A 7,084-nucleotide genomic window follows, 5' to 3' on the forward strand; every position below is an offset into this window, starting at 1 on the left:
GGCTGGAAGTGAGGCACAAACCCCAGGTTAAATTAAGAAGAAATTTAATACAACAGCGTAATAAGCAATCTGAACAACAACAGTAGCAATGATAACAGCAATAAACAGCAATAACAGTAAACAAGACAAAAGATATACAGAGAAATACCACAATGGTTACAGACAGCTCGCTCGCAATGCTCCCCACCACCAAAGCCACGAAGGAAAAAGTTCCCGCGCTCCCGCGCCCAGACCTGACGCCAGCATGGTATGAATAACCCGGCTGGAGATCCCTTCCCCCTCTCTGCTGGGGAAACTTAACCCCATCCTAGCTGAACCAGGACACTCCTCAGCACAGGAAGCTGTCCCATACTAAAGCTCTGTCTAATGCCACATACTGGCAAGCTCTGGAGAAAAGAGACAACCCCACCGTGGTGTGTACCCTGCAGCCAGGAGGGTGCTGCTGCTTTTCCTATGCGGTGCCTTTACTCCCTTCCAGCAGACAGAAGCACAAATTGAACAATTCTGTGTGACGGTGCAAAAAGGTAAGAATCAACTCCCCAGCTTCTAGGCCTTCCTGCTCCGCAGGGCTAAGGACAAACAAGCAGCGCAGCAGGCAGTGCGCTCCTGGGAAGCAGGTCCCCAGTAACACAACTCCCTCTCCAGCCTGACTCGGTGCATCCCCACCACCACAGCAGCGCACAAACTGCAGAAGCGGATGTTTCTGGTCCCCTGGCCTTGCTGTCGACGTGCAGGATGCAGGTGATGCCATCCCCACCGCACACGGGGTCCAGTTCTCCACAGGACCAGAGCCGCAGCCGAGGGCAGGACACGGCCCCGCTGCAGGGCCGGCAGCCACAGACCTGCCTCGGGTGCAACGTCCCATGGCAGGAGCCCCGGGGAGGGACCCGCAGCCCAACAGCACACAGAGCACACGAACGGCACCCAGACGCCCATTAGAGGATTCAATCATGTCGCACACACAACCTGGACATAACCTGGAAAAATTAAGATATAAAAGGGCTATTTTAAGGCTGCATGATCCACAGAACGGCAGCAGAAATCCTCTCATGTGGTGATCCATGTCCTTATCTCAAGGATGTGAAATATTCCAAAATCCTCTAATTACAGAGTTTACTTTTATTGATTAAAGATAAAGCAGAATTTTAGTTCTAACTATAATAAAGTAGCCTTCCTCCAAGCGCAAGAGGACAGGCAAGGAGAGCGGGGTCCAGATGCGTGGACCTGCACACCTTTGCTCTCCAATGAGGCTTCCTCACAGGGATGCAGCCACCAAGACAAAACAGAGTGGCTGAAGCCTCCCACATGTCATGTCTCACCCAGAGCAAGGACAGAAAGCCCGCACCCAGCTGTCCAACCCCCACATGTGAACTGAGGCTCCTGTCCCAGAGCAGACTACAGCCAGACAGGCTGGGCAGGAGGCAGAGGCAGAGTTACAGCACTGCAGCTCGGCTCCAAAGACCTGCTCCACCTGGGACTGTGACAGGGGCAGGCTGCCTGCTCCTGGAAATTTGAGCAGAATAGCTCAGAAATGACAACTCCAGATCTGCCAAGGGCCTACGATCAGCTGAGGAACAACAGCCCAGACAGCCAGAGACACTCCTCGCCTGGGTCCCTTACTGACCCTGCTGCACCTCCAGAACAAGAACCTTGTCCTGCATTGATTGCTGCGACTGAAATTGCCATCCCCAAAGCAGGAACTCAGTGCAGGGCTTAGACATGAATAAGTAAACAAAGCCTGCCACCATTTCCACCATGCACCGGGTGTCTACTCCTGCTCTGAAGCAGGGTGTCTACCACTGCAGATTGCGCCTCTCCTCAAACAGGCCCACCCCTGAGCAATAGGGCCAGGACAGGGTTATTTGCTGTCACAAATGTGATACTCTCACTTACGCATATCTTCTAAACACGTGCTCAGTTACACTTGAAATGAGATTAGAATGCTCAACTAGTGGATGCAGAATGACAGAATAAACCACTTTGTGCTACGAGCATGTATATGCAGAGTATGGGAGCAGATTACCAACCAGTAATCTTCCTGACAGAGATTTTTCTGCAAAGCTTAAGCTTTTCATGAGGAAGTTTTAAATTTGAGAGAAAATCATTAGACTTTCACCAGTCGGAAATACTTGACACAATAGCTCCAGACCAGATTTCCTTTCCCGAAACAGCTTGGAAAATTTCATATCAAGTTTCATGAAAAAGCAGAAAGTTTTTCCAATATCACCTCCACTGCCTTATGCAAATGAGAGTTTTGGCTCATACGCACCACTGTGGGCCAGAGGGGCTGCAACACACAAACCTGCCCGCCATTTCCGTCGGACATTGCTGCAGGGACCCTCATGCAGGTGGTAACAGGGAGGAAGGCACAGCCTGGGACCAGGAGGGGGGAAGCATGAGAGGCAGCAAGGGTGCCACAAACCAAAAAATGTCTTTAACATTGTAGTGATGAAAGACATCAAAACAGCAATAACACAAGGTGCTTTGATTTCAGGAGGACCAGATTCTTTGTAAATTAATTTCCATGATGAAAATTTTCAAATTTAATATGTTTGAAAAGTTTCCCCAGGAACACTCCAGGACAGGAATAGTCATTTTCTCCACTTCGACTCAGCACTGAACAAGGAAGAGTGGCATTGCATCAACAATTTCTGCAACCCCTTGCAAGAACACCAGGTGTTCTTCAAACCACTGTTATGGCAACATGGCCTTGGGAGGGTCTTACACTTCAGGAAACAAGGTGGGAAGTCTGAACCAAAAAGGAAAATAAGGAAAAGCCTTGGCGATGAAATCATAGGCTGCCAGGACATTGCCTGGAATAGCTCCTCATGGGGACCAGCCCACGTTATTCAGTTTTAACACATACTAGCTAATTAGCATGAAAGCAGATTTTCCCATGCACGGGGAACCCAACTGTATCTCCCTAATGCCGCACCTTAGGAGGAGAGAGGAGCGGTTCCCCGTTTCTCACCCTCTCAAGAACAACCTTCCACAAGACGCTAAAGCCCACCACATCCCACCATCAGAAGACAGGAATAACGAGTTCCCTGCCCATGGACTGAGACATTGCCTGTTCTCCCTGCTCACTGCCCACACTGCTGCCCCTGTGCACTCCTACCTCTAACGTACATTCTTAAGAGAGAGGCTGCAGCCCCAGCCTCCAAGTGAATTACGAAGTCAGGGATGCGGAGTGACAGCTGTGTCACTGGCAAGTCACCTCTGGCACTGGAGGAGCAGCACATTAAAGCTGTGGGAGCAGGGGAGAGGATCTCTTGCTGAATGGATTGCACAGCACAAGTTGTTGCAAATTCTCTGAGCCTTTCCTCACTCCCTCCAGTTCCTTGCCTCCTCTGCCCCTTCATTCACTCTCACCTTCACCTTAACAACAAGTGAATTTGAAGGCTGGTATGAAATTTTTGAAGCAGATCAAAATCCAAACCCACTTTTGCCCACAATATTCTACCACTCCTGTTTACGTAGTCCTGCCCCAGCTTCCACTCTTATACTTGCTTTTCTCCAAAACAGAAGCATGTCACATCCTAGAGAGGGAGGGAACCACCCAAACCCACAAAACAATAGTCCTTTAAAGAAAGTCCAAAAGGCAGCAGGAGGTACAGAGCAGAACAGCCCTTTCAGGAAGAGGAGTTCCAGGGAGAGCTTTCTGCCCACAAAGCACAAGGGTCCCTGGGAAGAAATCTGATCGAGACTACAGCCTCTGAAGACCCTTGTTCCCCTCCTTTGTTCTTACTCAGGGTTTACACCTAAGGCTTGAGCGTCCTGGCTCTGCTGCAGCTGTAGACCCTTGCACAGATCCAGCACAGCCTGCACTGCATTGCTCCCCCACAGGGCGCTAATTGCCCCCAAGCACTTCAGTGAGAGTGGACTGAGACCCCCAGACTCAGGCAGCCACTCTGATATGGACCATCATTTAACCAGACCTGACACACTGAAGGACCCCTGGGGTTTCCCATGAGATACCAAACCTGGGAAATTCCTCTAACACATCAGTAACCAACAAACAAAAATCTCCTTACTTGGGAGAGCTACAGCAGGATCCCAGCACCGAGCTGCCGTTGCGTACTGGCACTACAGCTTCTAGTCTGTCCAGCATCTGTACAAACGTGTGCAGCATTTACCTACAGAGAGAACTGTGACAATGGAAGAGACAACTGTGCACAAAGATCATACAGGAAAAAAAAAAAAAAAAGACTTCTAGGCTGATGCAAAATCAGACTGTGAATATTCAACCTCTGGCTAGAAGCTCCATAAAAGCAAACTGCTTTGGGGAACATCAAAAATAGCCATGACTTTTCTCAAACTCTTCGTTGCCCCATCTGAGAGTCAAGAATCAAGAATCTCCTAAAGCCGCTTTCACAGGCACAGCCCTGAAAAAAAACCCCACTGCTTCTCTACTACTCTGTGCAAACAGAGCATGAAAAGTTTAACTCTGAACTCTATGTGGACAGTTTCTGAAATCAGACAAGTCATTTTAATGAAGACAGACCTTTTGCCTTGCACCTGGCAACTGGCAGGGATGTGGACCCAGATCCCAGACCAGAGAGCGGGAATGGATGCAGGAGCAGCCCTCCTTCTCACTTTGTCTTGGGAGAACTACCATTCAGACACTGGACCCAATAATGACAAAATATGTATCTTCACATCAGTTTTCTGTATGTTCAGGTGCGTTCTTTTATAGTCAGACACAGAAATCAGAAACAATCTCTTCTTCCTTTGCCAAAGCAAGCAGACTTTTAAGTAGTTATTGCTAAATAATGCAGAAGCAACCACAAACATTATAGCAGGTACTTGTATCCTCCCATGAAGCATACCACTGAAGTGCTTCTCATATTAAATTCTCTTCTCTACTCTGAGGGATCCCCATTTTCTGAGCTCCCAAGGAAAACTCCAGAGCTCTTTATGGATTTTCAAAGAAAAGAAAATGTCCTTCACCAGCCATTTGAAAACCAAACAAAAAAAAAAATGTTCTCCAGCTATGAATTGAGAACATTTACAAAATACTCTAAAGACAAATTAACCAAAGAGCAAACATGAATGGGAACACCTGGGAGGGGAACGAGAAGCACCACACAAGTAAAACTACCCCAAGTGCATAACAGCTCCACCAAGGACCACAAGCCCTGACAGCCCTTGCAAGAGTTTCCCTCCCCCAGATGCAAACACCTGTCACTGCACTGTGCCCAGACCAAGGATGCAAAAACGCAATGGATGCACAGGAGACCCCAGGAGAAGCCCCAGCACTCACCTAGGAACGAGGTGACGATCTGCAGACTGACAGCACATCGGGCAGGACAAGCTTGTAAAGAAACACGACGGCAACCGGTTACAGCACATTTACAGCAATCCACAGCCACAGCGTTATGCAGAGAGAAGAGACTGTTCTATGCAGAGCTGGTGCAGGGGGGAGAGGTGCAGATGAAGGAGCAGCTGACGGGCGAGGCTGAAGCAGTGTCCCCCACAGCCAGAGCTCTGCCGGCGGTTTAAAGCCTCAGAGCAAGTGCTGCTGCCGGATTTCCCAACCAGAAGCACTCCCAGATTCCCAGCACATAGAAACTTGTCCTTTAATTACTTTTCAATTACTTCTTGTACCTTAATTGTGTGAGATTTCTGCTCTGCCTGCAGATGCCAAAAGATTCTTTCTGAAAGCAGAGCAGGTCGTTCCAACTTGAAAAAAAAGAGACTTTGTCTTTTGGGAAAGGTGCAAATTAGAAGCTCTGCACAGAAACCAACCTCTGTCCAGAAAGTCAGAGGAGCAGCAGGGCTCTGCAGAGGGGCTGGGCTCCAGCACACCCCCCTGCTCACCCCCCCCATCTCTCCCCGCACCTCTCAGGCTTAATGCCCGTTCCTGATCAGCACCTCTTGGCTCTGGTGACCGGCACCCTCTGAAGCACCACTCTGAGGCGTTTCATCAGATTGACCCCCCCCAGCCCAAATCACCACAGAGAGCAGAGAATATTAAATGTGTCACTTCTTTCACACCTGAAGTACAAATAAAGGGCTAAGATTCTCTTTCCCTGGGGTAACCTGACAGATAAACCCCGCAGACACAACAGACCCCGACAGACAGCAAAACCCCACCGAGTTCAAGGTAAAAGGACAAGCACAGTCACACATCAGAACGTCTGGACAGCCCCAGCTGTGACCACAAATATTTTTTTTTTTTTTTAAAGAAACTCAGAACCATGAAAAAGTTTGGGGTTTTTAGACCAAAGCTCTCCCCCAGCGATCCCACACTCCCCCTGCAGGGAAATGGGCCCAGTCCCTGCACTCACCCACTGCTGGGCCAGAGCCACCACCACGAGTGCTGGGGCTGCTGGGGACAGTGCCCCCTTTGCAGCAGAGAAATTCAGTCACCACCCAGAACAAAGGGAGTGTTTGAAAAGGAGCAGTTCCCACTTGCTGGGTGAAGCAATCTGTGCATGGGACATCCCTCAGGGGAGACCATCGAGAGCTGGAGGCCTCCTGCCTAGGCCGCCTCCCTGGAGACCATAGAGCCCGGGCAGAGTGTCGCAGGAAGTAGGCCCTGTGGGGGCCAGGGGCACCCCCGGGGGGGGCTCCAGCAGGTTTTTCTCCCCCAGCATCTGCCCACACTCCTGCCTGTGCCGTGAGGGGTAATTGTGGACCCGGGGGGAGTATTGGGGGGGGTGTTATTGGGGTTCTGTGGGAGTTGTGGGGGTTATTGGGGTCCTGGGGGGGTTATTGGGGTCCTAGAGGGAGTGTAATGGAGTCGGGGCGGGGGGGAGCTGGAGGGGTTTGGGAGGGTTATTGGGGTCCTCGGGGGTGTCTTGATGGAGATATTGGTGTCCGAGGTGGGAGGATTGGGGACATCCTGGAGGGGGTTCTGGGAGAGGTATTGGGGTCCTGGGTGTGTGTCTTGAGAGAAGTATTGGGGTCTGGGGCAGTGTCTTGGTGCTTGGGGGTGTTATTGGGGTCATGGGGGAGCTGAGGGAGTTATAAGTGTCGGGGGGGGGGGGGGGGGCAGTGTCTAATGGACACCTGGGGGCAGTTTCTGGGGGAGATATTGGGATCCTGGGGACAGTAATGGGGTGCAAGAAGGGTCCAGTGG

The sequence above is a fragment of the Athene noctua genome, chromosome 6 (genome assembly GCF_965140245.1).
Source record: "Athene noctua chromosome 6, bAthNoc1.hap1.1, whole genome shotgun sequence".
Taxonomy (NCBI): Eukaryota; Metazoa; Chordata; class Aves; order Strigiformes; family Strigidae; genus Athene; species Athene noctua.